Source organism: Lagenorhynchus albirostris, chromosome 6 (assembly GCF_949774975.1).
Source record: "Lagenorhynchus albirostris chromosome 6, mLagAlb1.1, whole genome shotgun sequence".
In the NCBI taxonomy this organism is placed as follows: domain Eukaryota; kingdom Metazoa; phylum Chordata; class Mammalia; order Artiodactyla; family Delphinidae; genus Lagenorhynchus; species Lagenorhynchus albirostris.
The window spans coordinates 58,241,404-58,264,983 of record NC_083100.1 but is presented as its reverse complement, the minus strand read 5'-3'; the positions used below and the strand labels follow the sequence as shown (position 1 = coordinate 58,264,983).

General features: G+C 39.8%; 1 non-coding gene and 1 pseudogene across 1 annotated transcript; one reads left to right on the top strand and one right to left on the bottom strand.

Moving 5' to 3' along the window:
- Nucleotides 1–510: 510 nt before the first annotated feature.
- On the top strand, nucleotides 511–614 carry LOC132522559 (U6 spliceosomal RNA). The gene has a single exon (XR_009541295.1). It is a non-coding gene; the product is annotated as a U6 spliceosomal RNA (small nuclear RNA).
- A 20,734-nt stretch (nucleotides 615–21,348) lies between these two features.
- On the bottom strand, nucleotides 21,349–21,970 carry LOC132521916 (MARCKS-related protein-like; annotated as a pseudogene).
- Between the last annotated feature and the right edge of the window lie 1,610 nt (nucleotides 21,971–23,580).

Here is a 23,580-nt window from a genome sequence, read left to right as displayed (position 1 = left end):
ATTGCAAGCACACTTAATTCAAGAAAACATGGTAGAACATACTTAGTACAAATGCTGATGCTCACTAACCAGGACTGTGCAGTGCTGTCAGTGACACAGTTTTTCTTTGAGAGGTTAAAATAGCTCTCGGTGTAAAGGAAATGTATCACAGAATTTGGTAATAGATTAAAAAGGGGGAGGGAGGGGAAGAAGGGAGTGAGGGAGGGAAAGAGGGAGATTGAGAGAGAATATTTTAATGAAAATATTTTAGAGAGAAGTAGCATTTTAATGAATCAGCATGCGTGGGGCAATGTTAAATGGAGTAGAAGAGTATGACAAAAAGTGAATTGCCATCTTATGATTTAATCTTCATATTACTTTATACATTCTCTATATAAAAATATATTCTTATATATATATGAATATATTCTTTTAAAGACCCAAATGCAAGGGTAAACAGTGATTCTAAATCCTGAATGTGTATCAGAATGACCTTGAAGCTTGTTAAAAATACAAATTCCCATGGTCATGGTTGCTTTGGCAACACATATACTGAAATTCAAGCGATACAGAGAAAATTAGCACGGTCCCTGTGCAAGGATAACATGAAAACTCATGAAGCGTTCCATATTATTTTTTGAATTTTATTTTATTTAGTTTTTTTTATACAGTAGGTTCTTATTATCTATTTTATACATATTGGTGTATATATGTCAATCCCAATCTCCCAGTTCATCCCACCCCCCCTCACTTTCCCACCTTGGTGTCCATACATTTCTTCTCTACATCTGTGTCTCTGTATCTGCCTTGCAAACCAGTTCATCTGCACCATTTTTCTAGATTCCACATATATGCGTTAATATATGATATTTGTTTTTCTCTTTTGACTTACTTCACTCTGTATGACAGTCTCTAGTTCCATTCACGTCTCTACAAATGACCCAATTTCATTCTTTTTTATGGCTGAGTAATATTCCACTGTATATATATGTACCATATCTTCTTTATCCATTCATCTGTTGATGGGCATTTAGGTTGCTTCCATGTCCTGGTAATTGTAAATAGTGCTGCAATGAACATTGGGGTGCATGTGTCTTTTTGAATCATGGTTTTCTCTGGGTATATGCCCAGTAGTGGGATTGCTGGGTCATATGGTAGTTCTGTTTTTAGTTTTTTAAGGAACCTCCATACTGTTCTCCATAGTGGCTGTATCAATTTACATTCCCACCAACAGTGCAAGAGGGTTCCCTTTTCTCCCCACACTCTCCGGCATTTATTTGTAGATTTTCTGATGATGCCCATTTTAACTGGTGTGAGATGATACCTCGTTGTAGTTTTGATTTGCATTTCTCTAATAATTAGTGATGTTGAGCAGCTTTTCATGTGTCTCTTTGCCATCAGTATGTCTTCTTTGGAGAGATGTCTATTTAGGTCTTCTGCCCATTTTTTGATTTGGTTGTTTGTTTTTTTAATATAGAGCTGCATGAGCTGTTTATATATTTTGGAGATTAATCCTTTGTCCGTTGATTTGTTTGCAAATGTTTTCTCCCATTCTGAAGCTTGTCTTTTCATCTTGCTTATAGTTTCCTTTGCTGTGCAAAAGGTTTTAAGTTTCATTAGGTCCCATTTGTTTATTTTAGTTTTTATTTCCATTACTCTAGGAGGTGGGTCAAAAAAAGATCTTGCTGTGGTTTATGTTGAAAAGTGTTCTTCCTGTGTTTTCCTCTAAGAGTTTTATAGTGTCCAGTCTTACATTTAGATCTTGAATCCATTTTGAGTTTATTTTTGTGTATGCTGTTAGGCAGTGTTCTAATTTCATTCTTTTACATGGAGCTGTCCAGTTTTCCCAGCACCACTTATTGAAGAGACTGTCTTTTCTCCATTATATATCCTTGCCTCCTTTGTCATAGATTAGTTGAGCATAGGTGCGTGGGTTTGTCTCTGGGCTTTCTATCCTGTTCCATTGATACATATTTCTGTTTTTGTGGCAGTACAATATTGTCTTGATTACTGTAGCTTTGTAGTATAGTCTGAAGTTAGGAAGTCTGATTCCTCCAGCTCCCTTTTTTTCCCTCAAAATTGCTTTGGCTATTCTGGGTCTTTTGTGGCTCCATACAAATTTAAGATTTTTTGTTCTAGTTCTGTAAAAAAAAATGCCACTGGTAATTTGATAGGGATTGCATTGAATCTGTAGATTGCTTTGGGTAGTATAGTTATTTTCACAATATTGATTCTTCCAATCCAAGAACATGGTATATCTCTCCACCTGTTTGTGTCATCTTTGATTTCTTTCACCAGTGTCTTATAGTTTTCTGAATACAGGTCTTTACCTCCTTAGGTAGGTTTATTCCTAGGTATTATATTCTTTTTGTTGCAGTGGTAAATGGGATTGTTTCCTTAATTCCTCTTTCTGATCTTTTGTTGTTAGTGTATAGGAATGCAAGAGATTTCCGTGCATTAATTTTATATCATGCAACTTTACCAGTTTCATTGATGAGCTCTAGTAGTTTTCTGGTGACATCTTTAGGATTCTCTATGTATAGTATGATGTCATCTGCACACAGTGACAGTTCTACTTCTCCTTTTCCAGTTTGTCTTCCTTTTATTTCTTTTTCTTCTCTGATTGCTGTGGCTAGGACTTCCAAAACTATGTTGAATAATAGTGGCGAGAGTGGACATCCTTGTCTTGTTCCCGATCTTAGAGGAAATACTTTCAGTTTTTCACCATTGAGAATGATGTTTGCTGTGGGTTTGTCATATATGGCCTTCATTACGTTGAGGTAGGTTCCCTCTATGCCAACTTTCTGGAAAGTTTTTATCATAAATGGGCATTGAATTTTGTCAAAAGCTTTTTCTGCATCTATTGAGATGATCATATGGTTTTTATTCTTCAATTTGTTAATATGGTTTTCCCCATTGATTAATTTGCGTATATTGAAGAATCGTTGCATCCCTGGGATACATCCCACTTGACCATGGTGTATGATCCTTTTAATGTGCTGTTGGATTCTGTTTGCTAATATTATTTTGAGGATTTTTGCATCTATATACATCAGTGATATTGGTCTGTAATTTTCTTTTTTTGTAGTATCTCTCTCTGGTTTTGGTATCAGGGTGATGGTGGCCTCGTAGAATGAGTTTGGGAGTGTTCCTTGCTCTGCAGTTTTTGGGAAGAGTTTGAGAAGGATGGGTGTTAGCTCTTCTCTAAATGTTTGATAGAATTCACCTGTGAAGCCATCTGGTCCTGGACTTTTGTTTGTTGGAGGATTTTTCATCGTGGTTTCAATTTCATTTCTTGTGATTGGTCTCTTCATATTTTCTAATTTTCCTGTTCAGTCTTGAAAGGTTCTACCTTTCCAAGAATTTGTCCATTTCTTCCCAGTTGTCCATTTTATTAGCAGAGTGTTGCTTTTAGTAGTCTCTTATGATCCTTCGTATTTCTGCGGTGTCTGTTGTAACTTCTCCTTTTTCATTTCTAATTTTATTGATTTGAGTCCTCTCCCTCTTTTTCTTGGTGAGTCTGGCTAAAAGTTTATCAATTTTATTTATCTTCTCAAAGACCCAGCTTTTAGTTTTATTGATCTTTGCTATTGTTTTCTTTCTTTCTATTTCATTTATTTCTGCTCTGATCTTTATATTTCTTTCCTTCTACTAACTTTGAGTTTTTTTGTTCTTCATTCTCTCGTTCCTTTAGGTGTAAGGTTAGATTGTTTATTTGAGATTTTTCTTGTTTCTTGAGGTAGGATTGTATTGCTATAAACTTCCCTCTTAGAACTGCTTTTGGTGCATCCCATAGTTTTGGATTGTCGTGTTTTTTCTGTCATTTGTGTCTAGGTATTTTTTGATTTCCTCTTTGATTTCTTCAGTGATCTCTTGGTTATTTAGTAACGTATTGTTTAGCCTCCATGTGTTTGTGTCTTTTACGTTTTTTTCCCTGTAATTCATTTTTAGTCTCATAGTGTTGGGGTCAGAAAAGGTGCTTGATATGTTTTCAGTTTTCTCAAATTCACTGAGGCTTGATTTGTGGCCAAAGATGTGATCTGTCCTGGAGAATGTTCCGTGTGCACTTGAGAAGAAAGTGTAATCTGCTGTTTTTGTATGGAATGTCCTATAAATATCCATTAAATCTCTCTGGTGTATTGTGTCATTTAAAGCTTGTGTTTCCTTGTTAATTTTCTGTCTGGATGATCTGTCCATTGGTGTATGTGACATGTTAAAGCCCCACACCATTATTGTGTGACTGCTGATTTCCTCTTTTATAGCTGTTGGCATTTGCCTTATGGATTGAGGTGCTCCTATGTTGGGTGCATATATATTTATAATTGTTATATCTTCTTCTTGGGTTGATCCCTTGACCATTATGTAGTGTCCTCCCTTGTCTCTTGTAACATTCTTTATTTTAAAGTCTATTTTATCTGATATGAGTATTGCTACTCCAGCTTTCTTTTGATTTCCATTTTCATGGAATATCTTTTTCCATCCCCTCTCTTTCAGTCTGTATGTGTCCCTAGGTCTGAAGTGGGTCTCTTGTAGACAGCCTATATATGGGTCTTGTTTTTGTATCCATTCAGTGAGCCTGTGTCTTTTGGTTGGAGCATTTAATCCATTCACATTTAAGGTGATTATCAATATGTATGTTCCTATTACCATTGTCTTAATTGTTATGGGTTTGTTTTCATTGGTCCTTTTTTTCTCTTGTGTTTCCCACTTAAGTTCCTTAGCATTTGTTGTAGAGCTGGTTTGGTGGTGGTGAATTCTCTTAGCTTTTGCTTGTCTGTAAAGCTTTTGATTTCTCTGTCGAATCTAAATGAGATCCTTGCCGGGTAGAGTAATCTTGGTTGTACGTGTTTCCCTTTGATCACTTTAAATATATTGTGCCACTCCCTTCTGGCTTGTAGAGTTTCTGTTGAGAAATAGCTGTTAACCTTATGGGAGTTCCCTTGTATGTTATTTGTCATTTTCCCCTGTTGCTTTCAATAATTTTTCTTTGTCTTTAATTTTTGTCAATTTGCTTACTTTGTGTCTCGGCATGTTTCTCCTTGGGTTTATCCTGCATGGGACTCTCTGTGCTTCCTGGACTTGGGTGGCTCTTTCCTTTCCCATGTTAGGGAAATTTTTGACTATAATTTCTTCACATATTTTCTCGGGTCCTTTCTCTCTCTCTTCTCCTTCTGAGACCTCTATAATGTGAATGTGTTTAGAGGTGCCTTTAATATTGTCCCAGAGGTCTCTTAGGCTGTTTTCATTTCTTTTCATTCTTTTTTCTTTACTCTGTTCTGTGGCAGTGAATTCCACCATCCTGTCTTCCAGGTCACTTATCTGTTCTTCTACCTCAGTTATTCTGCTATTGATTCCTTCTAGTGTATTTTTCATTTCAGTTATGAGATGAACAATAGTTCCTCTCTGTTTGTTTGTTCTTTAATTCTTCTAGGTGTTTGTTCTTTAATTCTTCTAGGTCTTTGTTAAACATTTCTTGCATCTTCTTAGTCTTTGCCTCCATTCTTTTTCCGAGGTCCTGGGTCATCTTTGCTGTCATTATTCTGAATTCTTTTTCTGGAAGGTTGCCTATCTCCACTTCATTTAATTGTTTTTCTGGGGTTTTATCTTGTTCCTTCTTCTGGTACATAGTCCTCTGCCTTTTCATTTTGTCTATCTTTCTGTGATTGTGGTTTTAATTCCGCAGGCTGCAGAATTGTAATTCTTGTTGCTTCTGCTTTCTACTGTCTGATGGGTGAGTTACTTGTGCAAGCTTCCTGATGGGAGGGACTGGTGATGGGTAGAGCTGGGTGTTGCTCAGGTGGGCAGAGCTCAGTAGAAGCTTAATCAGCTTGTCTGCTGATGGGGTGGGGCTGGGTTCCCTCCCTGTTGGTTGTTTGGCCTGAAGTGACCCAGCACTGGAGCCTACCTGGCTCTTTGGTGGGGCTAATGGCAGATTCCGGGAGTGCTCACGCCAGTGTCCTTGCCCCGCAGTGAGCCACAGCCACCCCCTGCCTCTGCAGGAGACCCTCCAACACTAGCAGGTAGGTCTGGTTCAGTCTCCTGTGGGATCACTGCTCCTTCCCCTGGGTCCTGATGCACACACTACTTTGTGTGTGCCCTCCAAGAGTGGAGTCCCTGTATCCCCCAGTCCTATCAGAGTCGTGCAATCAAATCCCACTAGCCTTCAAAGTCTCATTCTCTGGGAATTCCTCCTCCTGTTGCCAGACCCTCAGCTTGGGAAGTCTGATATGGGGCTCAGAACCTTCACTCCAGTGGGTGTACTTCTGTGGTATAATTGTTCTCCAGTTTGTGAGTCACCCACCCGGCAGTTACGAGATTTGATTTTATTGTGATTGCACCCCTCCTACCATCTCATTGTGGCTTCTCCTTTGTCTTTGGATGTGGGGTATCTTTTTTGGTGAGTTCCAGTGTCTTCCTGTTGATGATTGTTCAGCAGTTAGTTGTGATTCTGGTGCTCTCGCAAGAGGGAATGAGTGCACGTCCTTCTACTCTGCCATCTTGAACCAATCTCTGAAGCATTCCATATTTTAAAAAAATTCCTGGGTTCCAAGACATATTTATTTTGGTAGGTCTGAGGTGGAGCCCAGGAATCTGTATGTAATAACCACTCCAGGTGATTCTGGTGCAGGTGATCCTTATCTTTCATTGTGAGAAACACTGCAAATCTCACTCAGAAAAAGCAGAGAAACACATGAGTGTGAGGCAGTAAGGCTGAACCGATTGCACATGAGTTGCACCTTCTTTGCATCCCAGTGGTTCAATAAATAAAGCTTTTGAACAGCATGTATATTCTGCCTAGTTCTAAACTTATTTGTACACTTGCCTCCACCCCCAAAAGACTGTAAGCTCCCTGAAACACAGGAATTATGTGGTATACTGACATTTGTATCTTCAGCTCGACTCACCCCCTGCCTTCTTATTGAGAAGATACTCAGTAATATTTGTTAAATGAATGAAGACAATAAGGAGTATAAATGTAATTGAAAGAGTGTGATTGAAACAGAGAGGGGTTTAGTCTTGGCCTTCTTTCACCCACCAGCTAGCTATGAGACCTTAGAGTCACTTTATCTCCTGATGTCTCAGCCCTGCATTTGTTACATGAGAGATCAGTTTCTTCCTCCTTCATAGGGCTTCTGCAGGGTAAAAATGATATAATGTATGTTAAAATTTCCTTGAAATTGCAGAGCCACTTGTTTCAATTTTTTAGAGTGTGACTGTCTATTTTTCTAACCTTTTTTCCTGTGAATGAGTGCAAGGTTATATGACTGGGGCAAAGTACACAACATTCACTTCTGGCCATTATGGGGAAGCAAATTCTATTATTTGGAATTTAAAAGAACTACATGACTTTTCCAACTTCAAGGAGAGTAAAAAATAAATTCGATACTAAAAATTTATAATGTAAATGGAATAACTGCCCCACAAATAATGGGCAGTACAAAGGAAGGGAGGTACACAGGAGCAAATTAACTATTCACATTGATGTTTGATTCTGAGATGGGGACTTTCAGATACCTGTGTTTAATGAAATGATCTCTGAATTTTAGTGGCTCCCCTAAGATCACCATAAAAGGTAACAGTTATCTGATAAGATGAGCTGAAAAGTACAAGTATATAACATCCCTTTCAAAACCTCAAGGTAGAGATTATGATTACCCCTCAAGCTGTAAAGAACCAAAGAACTGAAAGAAACTAGGTCACTTACAAGAGGTGATGTGCCCTGGGTAGTAAATGCTGGTCCAGGACTGGAGCCAGTTTATATCCCGATGAGGAAAATAAGGGCAATGTAGTGAGTTTTCCATGAAGCTATATTTTTTCAGTTGAGCCTACTGTCTTTAATGTATGTATGTATTTATTATTTTAGTAACTTTAAAAAATTAAAGTATAGTTGATTTACAATATTTTATTAGTTTCAGGTGTACAGCATAGTGATCCAGTATTTTTGCAGATTATAGTCCATTATAGGTTATTACAAGATAATGGCTATAAATCCCTGTGTTATAGAGTAAATTCTTATTACCTATTTTATACATAGTAGTTTGTGTCTGTTAACCCATACCCCTAATTTGTCCTTCTCCCCTTACCTCTCCCCTTTGGTAACCACAAGTTTGTTTTCTATATCTGTGAGTCTGTTTCTGTTTTGCATATATATTCATTTGTATTAGGTTTTACCACATGTAAATGATATCAGACAGTATTTGTCTTTCTCTGACTTATTTCACTAAGCACAGTATTCTCTAGGTCCATCCACATTTCCACAAATGGCAAAATTTCATTCTTTTTTATGGCTGAGTAGTATTCCAGTGTGTGTGTGTGTGTGTGTGTGTGTGTGTGTGTGTGTGTGTAGCACATCTTCTCAATCCAGTCATCTGTTGATGGGCTCTTGGGTTGCTTCTATGTCTTGGCTATTGTAAATAGTATTGTTATGAACATTAGGGTGCATATATCTTTTTGAATTAGCATTTTTGTTTTTTTCTGGGTAAATGCCCAGCCCATTTTGTTTTTTTCTGGGTAAATGTTTTTTTCTGGGTAAATTGTAAATAGTATTGTTATGAACATTAGGGTGCATATATCTTTTTGAATTAGCATTTTTGTTTTTTTCTGGGTAAATTGCTGGATCATATGGTAGTTCCATTTTTAGTTTTTAAAATTTTTTCAATAGGTCTTTATTGGAGTATAATTGCTTCACAATACTGTGTTACTTTCTGTTGCCCAACAAAGCAAATCAACCATATGCATACACATGTCCCCATATCCCCTCCCTCTTGAGCCTCCCTCCCATCCTCCCTATCGCACCCCTCTAGGTCATCACAAAGCACTGAACCCATCTCCCTGTGCCATGCTGCTGCTTCCCACCAGCCAACTATTTTACATTCAGTAGTGTATATATGTCGATGCTACTCTCACTTCACCTCAGCTTCGCCCTCCTACCCCATGTCCTCAAGTCCATTCTCTGTGTCTGCCTCTTTATTCCTACCCTGCAGCTAGGTTCATCAGACCATTTTTTATTTTAGATTCCATGTATATGTGTTAGCATACGATATTTGTTTTTTCTTTCTTACTTCACACTATATGACAGACTGTAGGTACATCCACCTCACTACAAATAACTCAATTTTGTTTCTTTTTTTTTTTTTTTGCAGTATGCGGGCCTTTCACTGTTGTGGCCTCTCCCGTTGCGGAGCACAGGCTCCGGACGCGCAGGCTCAGCGGCCATGGCTCACAGGCCCAGCCGCTCTGTGGCATGTGGGATCTTCCTGGACCGGGGCACGAATCCGTGTCCCCTGCATCGGCAGGTGGACTCTCAACCACTGCACCACCAGGAAAGCCCTAAATTTTGTTTCTTTTTATGGCTGAGTAATATTCCATTGTATATATGTGCCACATCTTATTTATCCATTCATCTGTCAATGGACATTTAGGTTGCTTCCATGTCCTGGCTATTGTAAATAGAGCTACAATGAGCATTGTGGTACATGTCTCTTTTTGAATTATGGTTTTCTCAGGATATATGCCCAGTAGTGGGATTGCTGGGTCATATGGTAGTTCTATTTTTAGTTTTTTAAGGAACCTTCATACTGTTCTCCATAGTGGTTATATCAATTTACATTCCCACCAACAGTGCAGGAGGGTTCCCTTTTCACCACACCCTTTCCAGCATTTATTGTTTCTAGATTTTTTGATAATGGCCATTCTGACTGGCGTGGGGTCATCGCAGTTTTGATTTGTATTTCTCTAATAATTAGTGTTACTGAGCAAATTTTCTTGTGCCTCTTGGCCATCTGTATGTCTTCTTGAAGAGATGTCTATTTAGGTCTTCTGCCCATGTTTTAACTGGATTGTTTGTTTTTTTTGATATTGAGCTCCATGAGCTTTTTGTGTATTTTAGAGATTAACCTTTTGTTTGTTGTTTCATTTGCAAATATTTTCTCCCATTCTGAGGGTTGTCTTTTTGTCTTGTCTTTGGTTTCCTTTGCTGTGCAAAAGCTTTCAAGTTTAATTAAGTCCCATTTGTTTATTTTTGTTTATATTTCTGTTACTCTAGGAGGTGGGTCAAAAAAGGTCTTGCTGTGGTTTATGTCAAAGAGTGTTTATCCTATGTTTTCCTCTAAGAGTTTTATAGTGTCTGATCTTACATTTAAGTCTTTATTCCGTTTGGAGTTTATTTTTGTGTATGGTGTTCGGTAGTGTTCTCATTTCATTCTTTTACATGGAACTGTCCAGTTTTCCCAGCACCACTTATCGAAGAGGCTGTCTTTCTCCATTGTATGTTCTTGCCTCCTTTGTCATAAATTAGGTGCCCACATGTGTGTGGGTTTATCTCTGGGCATTCTATCCTGTACCATTGATCTATATTCTGTTTTTGTGCCAGTACCATACTTTCTTGATTACTGTAGCTTTGTGGTATAGTTTGAAGTAGGCGAGCCTGATTCCTCCAGCTCCGTTTTTCTTTCTCAAGATTGCTTTGGCTATTCGGGGTCTTTTGTGTTTCCATATGAATTGTAAGATTTTTTTTTCTAATTCTGTGAAGAATGCCATTGGTAATTTGATAAGGATTGCATTGAATCTGTAGATTGCTTTGGGTAGTATAGTCATTTTCACAGTATTGATTCTTCCAATCCAAGAACATGGTATATTTCTCCATCTGTTTATGTCATCTTTGATTTCTTTCACCAGTGTTTTATAGTTTTCTGAGTACAAGTCTTTTCCCTCCTTAGGCAGGTTTATTCCTAGGTATTTTATTCTTTTTGTTGTAGTGGTAAATGCGAGTGTTTCCTTACTTTCTCTTTCTGATTTTTCATTGTTGGTGTATAGGAATGCCAGAGATTTCTGTGCATTAATTTTATATCTGCAACCTTAGCCAAATTCATTTAGTTCTAGTAGTTTTCTGGTGGCATCCTTAGGATTTTCTATGTATAGTATCATGTCATCTGCAAACAGTTTTACTCCTTTTCCAATTTGTATTCCTTTTATTTCTTTTTGTTCTCTCATTGCTGTGGCCTGGACTTCCAAAATTATGTTGAATAAGAGTGGTAATAATCTTTTTCCTGATCTTAGTGGAAATGCTTTCAGTTTTTCACCATTGAGTGTGATGCTTGCTGTGGGTTTGTCATACATGGCCTTTATTATGTTGAGGTAGGTTCCCCCTATGCCCGTTTTCTGGAGAGTTTTTATCGTAAATGGGTGTTGAATTTTGTCAAAAGATTTTTCTGCATCTATTGAGATGATCATACGGTTTTTATTCTTCAGTTTGTTAATATGGTCTGTCACATTGATCGATTTGCGTGTATTGAAGAATCCTTGCATCCCTGGGATACATCCCACTTGATCATGGTGTATGATCCTTTTAATGTGCTGTTGGAATTTGTTTGCTAGTATTTTGTTGAGGATTTTTGCATCTATATACATCAGTGATATTGGTCTATACTTTTCTTTTTTTAGGATATCTTTTTCTGGTTTTGGTATCAGGGTGATGGTAGCTTCGTAGAATGAATTTGGCAGTGTTCCTTCCTCTGCAATTTTTTGGAAGAGTTTGAGAAAGATTGGTGTTATCTCTTCTCTAAATGTTTGATAGAATTCGCCTGTGAAGCCATCTGGTCCTGGACTTTTGTTTGTTGGAAGATTTTTAATGACACTTTCAATTTCATTACTTGTGATAGGTCTGCTTATATTTTCTAATTCTTCCTGGTTCAATCTTGGAAAATTGTACCTTTCCAAGAGTTTGTCCATTTCTTTGTGGTTGTCCATTTTATTGGCATATAGTTGTGCGTAGTAGTCTCTTAAAATCCTTTGTATTTCTGCAGTGTCATTTGTGATTTCTCCTTTTTCATTTCTAATTTTATTGATTTGAGTCCTCTCCCTTTTTTTCTTGATGAGTCTGGCTAAGGGTTTATCAATTTTGTTTATCTTCTCAAAGAACCAGCTTTTAGTTTTATTGATCTTTGCTTTTGTAGTCTTCTTTTCTGTTTTGTTTATTTCTGATCTTTATGATTTGTTTCCTTCTACTGACTTTGGGTTTTCTTTGTTCTTCTTTCTCTAGTTGTTTTAAGTGTAGGGTAAGATTGTTTATTTGAGATTTTTCTTGTTTCTTGAGGTGAGATTGAATTGCTATAAACTTCCCTCTTAGAACTGCTTTTGCTATGTCCCATAGGTTTTGGGTTGTCGTGTTTTCATCATCATTTGTTTCTGTGTATTTTTTAATTTCCTCTTTGATTTCTTCAGTGATCTCTTGGTTATTTAGTAGCACACTGTTTAGCCTCCATGTATTTGTGTTTTTTACAGTTTTTTTCATGTAATTGATTTCCAGTCTCATAGCGTTGTGGTCAGAGAAGATGCTTGATACGATTTCAGTTTTCTTAAATTTTCTGAGGCTTGACTTGTGACCCAAGATGTGATCTATCTTGGAGAATGTTCCATGTGCACTTGAGAAGAGAGTGTATTCTGCCACTTTTGAGTGGAATGTTCTATAAATATCAATTAGATCTATCTGGTCTATTGTGTCATTTAAAGCTTGTGTTTCCTTATTTATTTTCTGTTTGGATGATCTGTCTGTTGGTGTAGGTGGGGTGTTAAAGTCCCCTACTATTATTGTGTTATTGTTGATTTCTCCTTTCTTGGTTGTTAGCATTTGCCTTACGTATTGAGGTGCTTCTATGTTGGGTGCATGAACATTTATTAATGTTACATCTTATTCTTGGACTGATCCTTTGATCATTATGTAGTGTCCCTCCTTATCTCTTGTAACAGGCTTTATTTTAAAGTCTATTTTATCTGATATGAGTATTGCTACTCCAGCTTTCTTTTTTTTAAATATTTATTTATTTATGGCTGTGTTGGGTCTTCGTTTCTGTGCGAGGGCTTTCTCTAGTTGTGGCAAGCGGGGGTCACTCTTCATTGCGGTGCACAGGCCTCTCACTATCGTGGCCTCTCTTGTTGCAAAGCACAGGCTCCAGGTGTGCAGGCTCAGTAGTTGTGGCTCACGGGCCCAGCTGCTCTGCGGCATGTGGGATCTTCCCAGACCAGGGCTCGAACCCGTGTCCCCTGCATTGGCAGGCAGATTCTCAACCACTGTGCCACCAGGGAAAGCCTCCAGCTTTCTTTTGATTTCCATTTGCATGGAATATCTTTTTCCATCCCTTCACTTTCAGTCTGTATGTGTCCCTAGGTCTGAAGTGGGTCTCTTGTAGACAGCATGTATAAGGGTCTTGTTTTTGTATCCATTCGGTGAGCCTGTGTCTTTTGGTGGGACATTTAATCCATTTACATTCAGGTTATTATCGATATGTATGTTCCTATTACCATTTTCTTAGTTTTGGGGGGTTTGTTTTTGTGGGTCTTTTTCTTCTCTTGTGTTTCCCACTTAGAGAAGTTTCTTTAGCATTGTTGTAGAGCTGGTTTGGTGGTGCTGAATTCTCTTAGCTTTTGTTTGTCTGAAAAGCTTGACTTCTCCATTGAATCTGAATGAGATCCTTGCTGGGTAATCTTGGTTGTAGGTTTTTCTCTTTCATCAGTTTAAGTATATCCTGCCACTCCCTTCTGGCCTGCAGAGTTTCCGCTGGAAACTCAGCTGATAACCTTATGGGAATTCCTTTGTGTGTTATTTTTTGTTTTTCCCTTGCTGCTTTTAATATTTTTTCTTTGAATTTAATTTTTGTTAGTTTGATTAATATGTGTGTTGGTGTGTTTTTCCTAGGTTTATCCTGTATGAGACTCTCTGTGCTTCCTGGACTTGGGTGACTATTTCCTTTCCCGTGTCAGGGAAGTTTTCAACTACAATCTCTTCAAATATTTTCTCAGACTGTTTCTTTTTCTCTTCTTCTTCTGGGACCCCTATAATTCGAATGTTGGTGCAATTAGTGTTGTCCCAGAAGTCTCTGAGACTATCTTCAATTCATTTCATTCTTTTTTCTTTATTCTGCTCCTCAGCAGTTATTTCCATCATTTTGTGTTCCAGCTCAGTTATTTGTTCTTCTGCCTCAGTTTTTCTGTTATTGAATCCTTCTAGTGTATTTTTCATTTCAGTTATTGTGTTGTTCACCTGTGTTTGTTTGTTCTTTATTTCTTCTACATCTTTGTTAAACATTTCTTGTATTTTCTCAATCCGCTCTTCCATTCTATTTCCTAGATTCTGGATCATCTTTACTATCATTACTCTGAATCCTTTTTCAGGTAGATTGCCTATTTCCTCTTCATTTATTTGGTCTTGGAGGTTTTTACCTGCTCCTTAATCTGTGACATTTTTTTGCCGTCTAATTTTTTTTTTTTAATGAGTGGGATTGTGTTCCTGTCTTACTGGTTGTTTAGCCTGAGGCTTCCAACACTGGAGTTTGTAGGCTATTGGGTAGAGCTGGGTCTTGGTGCTGAGATGAGGAGCTCCAAACTCCAGGAGACCTCACTCTGATGAGTATTCCCTTGGGTCTGAGGTTCTCTGTTAGTCCAGTGGTTTGGACTCGGAGCTCCCACTGCCGGAGCTTTGGCCCAAAAGTGGGCTCGATAACCAAGATCCTGCAAGCTGCGTGGGGTGGCAAAAAAAGAAACAATATCAAAGTAAAAAATAAAATTAGACTAGGAAACTATCAGATATGTTAGAAAGAATGTAAAAATAAAAGTATAGACGAATCAACAACTGGAAGGTACATCAGTACCACAATAGGAAAAAAGAGGAGGAGGGAAAAGAAAAGAAAAAAAAAAGGGGAAAAGGCCTTGGCTGTGGAGGGCGGGGCCTAAGCAAGGTCGAGTTTTGGGCTGTGGGCAGGGCCAATGCTCAGGACCCACATGGCTGCAAAAGGCCCTGGGGACTGTGGGGGTTTGGGCTGAAGCTCAAGGAACAGAAGGTGCCCAGGCGTGACCCCCAGCCCTGGTCTCAGAGAGCAGGGGACCTCACTTGGGGCCCAGTAGGCTTCCTGGGCTTGAGTGGGCAGGGCATACGCCCTCCTCTCCTGCTCCTCTGGTCTGGGAGGGCCCCTGCCGGCTCCCTCTGCTGATCTCTCAGGCCTCCCTCCTATGCCCCCAGGACCAGTGCAGCCAGGGGGGAGGGGGAGGGCTTGGAGGGCAGGGGACTGGCCTGGGATCTCAGCAGGCTCCCTGTGCCCAAGTGGGCAGGGCAGTTTCCCTCCCTCCTCTCCTGTTCCTCAGGATGGCTCTTCCTGCCTGCCGCTCCTGATCACCCTGACCTCCATCCTATGCCCTCAAGTACCCACACGGCCTGGAGGGGGCCTTGGAGGGCCGGGGATCGACCTGGGAACTCCGCAGGCTCCCCGGGCCCGAATGGGTGGGGCAATTGCCTTCGCTTCTCTCCCACTCTTCCCGGAGAGTTCCTTCCACCTGCCTCTTCTAATCTCCCCAGCCTCAGGGACGCCAATCCTGTCTGGCCTCCACTTTTCCTCCCCCCTCAGTCCCCCTACATCCTACTTGTTCACTTTGGGGTTCCTCCCACCTCCTTGGGCATCAGAGTCCCTCACCAGCGGCCGGCAGGCACCCTAGTTGTGGGGAGACGCTAACTCTGTGTCTTCCCACACTGCCATCTTGACTCTGCCTCCATTTTTAGTTTTTTGAGGAACCTTAATACTGTTTTCCATAGTGGCTGCACCAATTTACATTCCTACCAACAGTGTACAAGGGTTCCCTTTTCTCCACATACTCTCCAACATTTGTTGTTTGTAGACTTTTTGATGATAGCCATTCTGACAGGTGTGAGGTGATACCTCATTGTGGTTTTGATTTGCATTTCTCTAGTAATTAGTGGTGTTGAACATCTTTTCTTGTGCCGGTTAGCCATCTGTATGTCTTTTTTGGAAAAATATTCAGATCTTTCTGTTTTTTGATTGGGTGTTTGTTTTTCTGATATTGAATTGTATTCTCTGTTTACATATTTTGGATATTAATCCCTTGTCAGTCACATCATTTGCAAATATTTTCTCCCATTCCATAGGTTGTTTTTTTGTTGTGTCCTTTGCTGTGCAAAAGCTTTTAAATTTAATTAGGTCTCATTTGTTTTTGCTATAATTTATATGGCAAAGAGTGTTCTGCCTCTGTTCTCTTCTAGGATTTTTTTGGTTTTCATTCTTACATTTAGGTTTTTAAACCATTTTGAGTTTATTGTTTTATTTGGTGTGAGGGGATACTCTAATCTCATTGGTGGCTGTCCAGTTTTCCCAGCACCACTTGCTGAAGAGGTTGTCTTTCCTCCACTGTATATTCTTGCCTTCTTTGTTGTAGATTAATTGACTATAGGTGCATGGGTTTATTTCTGGGCTTTATACTGTTCCATTGATTCACGGGTCTGTTTTTGTGCCAGTACCATACTTTTTTGATTACTGTAGCTATGTGGTATAGTCTGAAATCTGGGAGGGTTATGCCTCCAGCTTTGTTCTTTTTCCTCAAGATTATTTTCAGGGTCTTTTGTGGTTTCATACGAATTTTAGGATTATTTGTTCTACTTCTGTGAAAAATGTCATGGGTATTTTGATAGGGATTCCATTAAATCTGTAGATTGCTTTGGGCAGAATGGCCATTTTAACAGTATTCTTCCAATCCAAGAGCATGGGATATCTTTCCTCTTTATATCATCTTCAATTTCCTTCATCAAAACTTTTCAGAGTATAGGTCTTTCACCTCCTTGGTTAAGTTTATTCCTAGATATTTTATTCTCTTTGGTGAGATTTTAAATGAGATTTTTTTTTAACTTTCTGATATTTTGTTATTAGTGTATAGAAATGTAACAGATTTTTATACATTAATCTTGTATCCTGTGACCTTGCTGAATTCATTTATTAGTTCTAATGGTTTTTGGGTGGAAGCTTTAGGGTTTTCTATACAGATTATCATGTCATCTGCAAATAGTGACAGCTTTACTTTTTTCCCTTCCAATTTGGATACCTTTTATTTCTTTTTCATGTCTTATTGTTGTGGCTAGGACTTCCAATTCTATGTTAAAAAGAAGTGGTGAGAGTGGGCATCCTTGTCTTGTTCCTGAGTTTAGTGGGAAGTTTAGTTTTCATCATTATGTATGATGTTGGTTGTGGCTTTGTTATAAATAGCCTTTATTATTTTGAGATATGCTCCTGTTATACCCACTTTGATGAGAGTTTTTCTCATGAATGGATGTTGGGTTTTATCAAATGCTTTTTCTTGTCTATTGAGATGATCATGTGATTTTTATCCTTCCTTTTGTTATTGTGGTATATCATGTTGATTGATTTGGGAATATTGACCCTGGAATAAATCTAACTTGATCATGGTGTATGATCCTTTTTATGTATTGTTTGATTCAGTTTGCTAACATTTAGTTGAGGATTTTTGCATCTATATTCATCAAAGATATTAGCCAGTAATTTTCTTTTTTTGTAGTGTGTTTGGTTTTGGTATCAGGGTAATAGTGGTCTCATGGAATGAATTTGGGTGTGTTCCATACTCTTCAATTTTTTTGGAATAGTTTGAGAAGGATATGTATTAGTTCTTCTTTATATTTTGGTGGAATTATCTGTGATGCTGTCCCATCCTGGAATTTTGTTTGCTGGGAGTTTTTGAATTAAAAATTCAATTTCACTTCTAGTGATCAGTATTTTCAAATTGTCTGTTTCCTCTTGATTCAGTCTTGGCAAGCCATATGTTTCTAGAAATTTGTCCATTTCTTCTAGGTTGTCCCATTTGTTGGCATGTAACTGTTTGTAGTATTCTGTTATGATTTTTTATATCTCTGTAGTATCGGTTGTAATTTCTCTTCTTATTCTGTTTGAGTCCTCTTTTCTTCCTGGTGAGCCTGGCTAAAGGTTTTTCAATTCTGTTTATCTTTTCAAAAACCCAGCTCTTGGTTTCACTGATATTTTCTGTTGTTTTCTATCTCTGTTTATTTATTTCCTCTCTGATCTTTATTATTTCCTTCCTTTTGCTGACTTTGGGCTTTGTTTTTTATTTTTCTAATTCTTTTAGGTGGTAGTTTAGGTTGATTATTTGAGATTTTTCTTGTTTATTTAGGACGGCCTGTATTGCTATAAACTTTCCTCTTAGAACTGCTTTTGCTACATCCCATAGATTTTGGAAAGCTGTGTTTCCATTTTCATTTGTCTTGGGGTATTTTCTGATTTCCTCTTTGATTTCACTGACCCATTGTTTTTTTAGTAGCATGTAGTTTAGTCCCCACATGTTTGTTCTTTTTCCATTTTTCTTTATGTAGTTGATTTCTAGTTTCATACCATTATAGTCAGAAAAAATGCTTGATATAATTTCTATCCTCTTAAATTTGTTGAGGCTTGTTTCGTGCCCTAGTATCCCAGTATGTTCTTCAGGATAGTATGTGGTCTATCTTGGAGAACATTGCATGTGCAGTTGAAAAGATTGTGTATTCTGCTGTTTGGGGATGAAATGTCTTGTAGATAAATCTATTCAATCCAACTGGTCTATTTTTTTTTTTTTTTTTTTTTTTTTTGTTGAATGGTTTTTATTTTGCTTAAGTACCCCTCCATTTTTTTTTAACATCTTTATTGGAGTGTAATTGCTTTACAGTGGTGTGTTAGTTTCTGCTTTATAACAAAGTGATACAGTCACACATATACATATATCCCCATATCTCTTCCCTCTTGCGTCTCCCTCCCTCCCACCCTCCCTATCCCACCCCTCTAGGTGGTCACAAAGCACCAAGCTGATCTCCCTGCCAACTGGTCTGTTGTGTCATTTAAGTGCTGTTGCCTTATTGATGTTCTGTCTGGATGACCTGTCCATTGATCTAAGTGGAGTGTTAAAGTCCCCTACTATTATTGTATTATTGTCAGTTTCTCCCTTTATGTCTGTTAATATTTGCTTTAGGTGCTCCTATATTGGGTGCATATATGTTAAGAAGTGTAATGTCCTCTTCTTGTATTGATCCCTTTATCATTATATAATGCTCTTCTTTGTCTTTTGTTATAGCCTTTGTTTTAAAGTCCATTTTGTCTGACATGAGTATTGCTACCCCTGCTTTCTTGTCATTTCCATTCATGTGAAATATCTTTTTCCATCCCCTCACTTTCAGTCTATGTGTGTCTTTAACCCTGAAGTAAGTCTCTTGTAGGCAACATGTTGAAGGGTCTTTTTTTTTTAATCTAGTCAGCCACCATATGTCTTTTTTTTTTTTTTTTTGCGGTACGCAGGCCTCACACTGTTGTGGCCTCTCCCATTGCGGAGCACAGGCTCTGGATGCACAGGCTCAGTGGCCATGGCTCACGGGCCTAGCTGCTCTGTGGCATGTGGGATCTGCCCGGACCGGGGCACGAACTCGTGTCCCCTGCATCGGCAGGTGGACTCTCAACCACTGTGCCACCAGGGAAGCCCACCATATGTCTTTTGATTGGAGCATTTAGTCTGTTGATATTTAAAGTAATTGTTGATAGGAATGTACTTATTGCCATTTTATTATTTGTTTTCCACTTGTTTTTGTAGTCCTTTTCTGTTCATTTCTTCTTTTTGTTTTTTCCCATGTGGTTTGATAAATTTCTTTAGTAGTATGCTTCTGTTCCTTTCTTTTTGTTTTTTTTGTGTATCCATTGTAGGTTTTCCATTTGTGGTTACCATGGGGTTCATATATGTTGACCCATAATTATATCTACTTAATTTAAACTTATGGTCATTTAAGTTCAAACACATTCTAAAACATCTACATTTTTTACTCTCCTTCCCCACATTTTGTTTTTTTAAATGTCATCTTCATGCTTATCCCTTTAACAGTTTGTTGTAGTTATAGTTGCTTTTACAATTTTTTGTGTTAAATAATCTACATACTGGCTTATTCAAGTAATCTTCAATTCTTGCTATATATCTGCCTTTCCTAGTGAGATTTACCCTTTCCTCTAGATTCTTCTTTTCCATTTAGAGAAGATCCTTCAAGGTTTCTTTTAGGGTAGGTTTAGTATTGCTGAATTCTTTTAGTTTTTGCTTGTCTGAGAAGTTCTTTATCTCTCCTTCTATTCTAAAGGATAATCTTGCTGGGTAGAGTATGCTAGGTTGCAGGTCTTTCCCTTTCAGGAGTTTGAATATATCATGCCACTCCCTTCTGGCCTGCAAAGTGTCTGCAGAGAAATCAGCTGATAATGTTATGGAAATTCCCTTGTACATGGCTCTTTGGTTTTCTCTTGCTCCCTTTAGAATTCTCTTTATCTTTAATTTTTGCCATTTTAATTATGGTATGTCTTGATGTGGGTCTATTTGGTATCATCTTGTTTGGGACCCTCTGTGCCTCCTGTAACTAGATATATGTTTCCTTCTTTAGTTTTAGGAAGTTTTCAGCCATAATGTCTTCAAATACATTTTCTATACCCTTCTCTCTCTTATTCTGGAACCCCTATAGTGTGAATGTTGGTGGGTTTAATATTATTCCAGAGATCTCATATGTTACTTTCGTTTTTTTTCTCCTTCATTTGTTTTTCTGTCTGCTATTCTGATTGGGTGATTTTCATTATTTTATCTTCCAAATCACTTATGTATTTTTCTGTGTCATTTAGTCTGATATTCATAGCTTCTAGAGTGTTTTTTTATTTCATATATTGAAGTATCTATTTTTGATTGGGTCTTTTATATTTTCTAGTTCCTTGTTAAAATGATTTATGTTTAGATCAATTCTCTTCCCTAATTCGATTAGCATTTTTATTACTAATGTTTTGAACTTTTTTTTGTAAAGGGACGACATATATTCCTTTTCCAGATGTTATAGTAAAACCAGGTGGAAGAAAATGGTTTTAGCAGTTAGGAAAAAAAAAGTACACATCTGGAGTTTGGCCATTAAAAGTAATTTACAACACTGAGAGGGGAAAAAAAAAGACAAGAAGTTGTTTCCCATTACAGACCTCCCCACCACTCCAAAGCTTAATACTTGCTTACCAAGTCAAAAAAGTGACAGTTGATTCACAAGCTGGAGGTTTGAACTTGAGTAAGGCATTTATAAAAACCCAGACAGGGGCAGTGTCCTCCCCAGCCCAGGGGCCACTAGGCACAGCACAAGAGATTACAAACTCAGCAGGGGAAGGCTGGACACTCAGGGTTTGGGAGTGTAGGCACCCCCACCTCTGGCTCAAGGATTTGGGGAGTAAACAAAACCTGCCTGGAAAAGAATTGGGGACGAAAACCAGCAATTGCCTTCTGCATGGATGGGGACAGGGAAGGAGGTAGGGCCAGGGGCAGGAGCATTTCACATCACTAACCTAACTTAGGAAACTGCAAGGGACCATCTTCAACTGCCTTAAGGGAAGACCAGATGGATGATGGGAGAATCCACAAGAGGGAGAGGAGGAGAGGGAACGTGGCTAGGGGGCAACAGCCCCTTCCCTTCTGGGCACAGGAAGGCAACCAGGGCACCAGGTCCAGGCAGTGACCACAAGGACAGCAAGGACAACTTAGAGATCACCCATCTGCCCCCACCCAGCTACTCATTCTGCCTGCCCGCTGCCTGCCACTCTCCGGCCCGAGCAGTGGATGGCTCTGTGCCTGGGGCCCTGCCTCTTCTGTGTCTCCTCCCTTGGAGGCAGCACCAGCCTCTGCTCCTTTGGCCTGGGGCTCCTGGCTCTCGGGTAGCGGCAACCTTCCCTCCCTGGGCAGTGCCTTCCTCGCTGCAGGCACCGACTCCCCCCGCTCCTGCCCTTCCTCTGTGGGTGGCGAGGCAGACAGATCATCCCCCCCTCGCCCCCCGGCTTCCAATTTCTCCTGAAGGCCAGGCCACTCAATTTGGAAGGCTTCTTGAAAGAGAATGTCTTCTTCTTCTTGGGGGTCTCCTCCCCCTTGGCCTCAGCGCCCTGGCTAGGGGGTGCTGGCTTGATGGCAATGCCAGTGGCCCCGGCTGCCTCCTCTGTTCCATTCATGGGGGAGGGGGCGACTCCCCTTCACCTTTGGGGGATAAGTCTCCGCTGCTTTTCACGCAGCCGTTCTTGTGGCCGTTCTCCTGTCCATTGACCTTTGCGGGGGAAGTGCCTGCTGCCTCCTTGGCGGTTACATTGCCCTGGGGAGCCTTGGAGCTCTGGCTGCCCATGGTGGGGTTCTGCTGGAGGGGCGCCTGGAGCCACCCTGGGCTTGTGCCACAGGAGATAGTTTGGTCAGGTGGGCCTCACCGGCGGGGGGGGGGATGGGGTGGGACTCGTGGCTGAGGGAAGGGGCCCCACTCCATGCCCCCCTCCCACTAGCTGTGCCGGCCCCACTCTGTACCAGAATGCCACCCTGTTTTGAATTTTTTATCTGGTAAATTGTTTATTTCTGTTTCATTATTTTTTCAGGGGTTTTCTCTTGTTCTTTCAATTGAGGGTAGTTCCTTTTCCTTTTCATTTTACTTAACTTTCTCTGTCTATGAATTTAGGTAAACCGTTACCTATTGTGGTCTTAAAGAGGTGTTCTCACGTGGAAGCCTCCCTATGCAGAGCGCGTGTGCCCAGTGCCTTTGGTGGGAAGGCTGGAAGTTATGTGGATGCCAGTCATGTCTTTCGTCAGGTTGTGCTGGTTGCTGTCACCTTGGTAGGCAGTGTGGCTGGTGATGGAGGAGCTAGAGCCTCACAGTTTGAGGTGAGACTTCCTCTCTGCTCGCTGGCTGTCATCGTCCTGTCAGGGGCGGGGTCTGATCCCTAGTTACTGGAGCAGAAGCCCTGAGGGTCAGGCTTGCATTGGCTCTGTTCTGTTTAAGTGTGTATTTTTCCTTCTCCCGCACTGGGACCTTTGCCCCGAAGGAGGGGAGTGCTGAAGCAAGTGGGGCTTGTGCTGTTATAGAGGACCAGTGTGTTGCCTGTGTAGAAGTCTGCAGCTCTGCTCGATGCAGCCCATGGTTGCATCTTTTCCCTGGTCTTGGCTGCCCCAGATCTAGTGCTGTGCTGCCATGGAGTGAGTGGGACTGGAGCGGGGCCAGAGCATTGGCTCAGCTTGGGCTGGGGCATGCAGTGAGGCAGCTGTGGAAAATCTGGACAGCCACGTTGCTGTCAGAAGTTTGAGCTGCTTCTGGAGTGCTGCTTTGAGTGAGCACCAACAGTGGCTGCCACCGCCCCACCTGGACTATGTCCTGGGCTGCCTCTAAGTCCTTAGCTCAAGTCTTTACCCAGGTCCTGACCACCCTAGATCCAGTGCCACACTGTGGAGTGGAGTGAGGAGGGTCGAGGTGTTTGCTTGAGTCTGTCTTTTTTTCTAAGATCAGGTCTTCCCTTGCTTTGGCTTATTAAAATGTCCTTGCTTCTATGAAATATAAGTATTTTTTAAAACTGGCAAAGAAAAAGTGGACAGTGATATTATGTCTCCTCATTCAAATGTATTTACTCAGCCTTGAGTTTGACTTCTGGATCCATTCAAGATAAGTGGCTTCAGGTAAATTTCTAATTTTGATTTCACCACATGTAAAGTCACAGAGGTTCATAATAACACATGTAATATTTGCAAATAACATATTTGCAAAGACCTTAGCACACTTTGTAGTATATAGTAGATGATCAATAATTTATGGTAGTTATATGAAAAATAAAGACAATAGATAAGTGTCATCATCCAGATAAGTAAATTAAGAGGAGTGTATTGATGGTATAAACTTACCATGTTTACACCACTGTGTTAGCTAAGTTTTTCCATTTTTCCACGGTGGCTTCATTTGGGACCTATCCATTCTTTTGG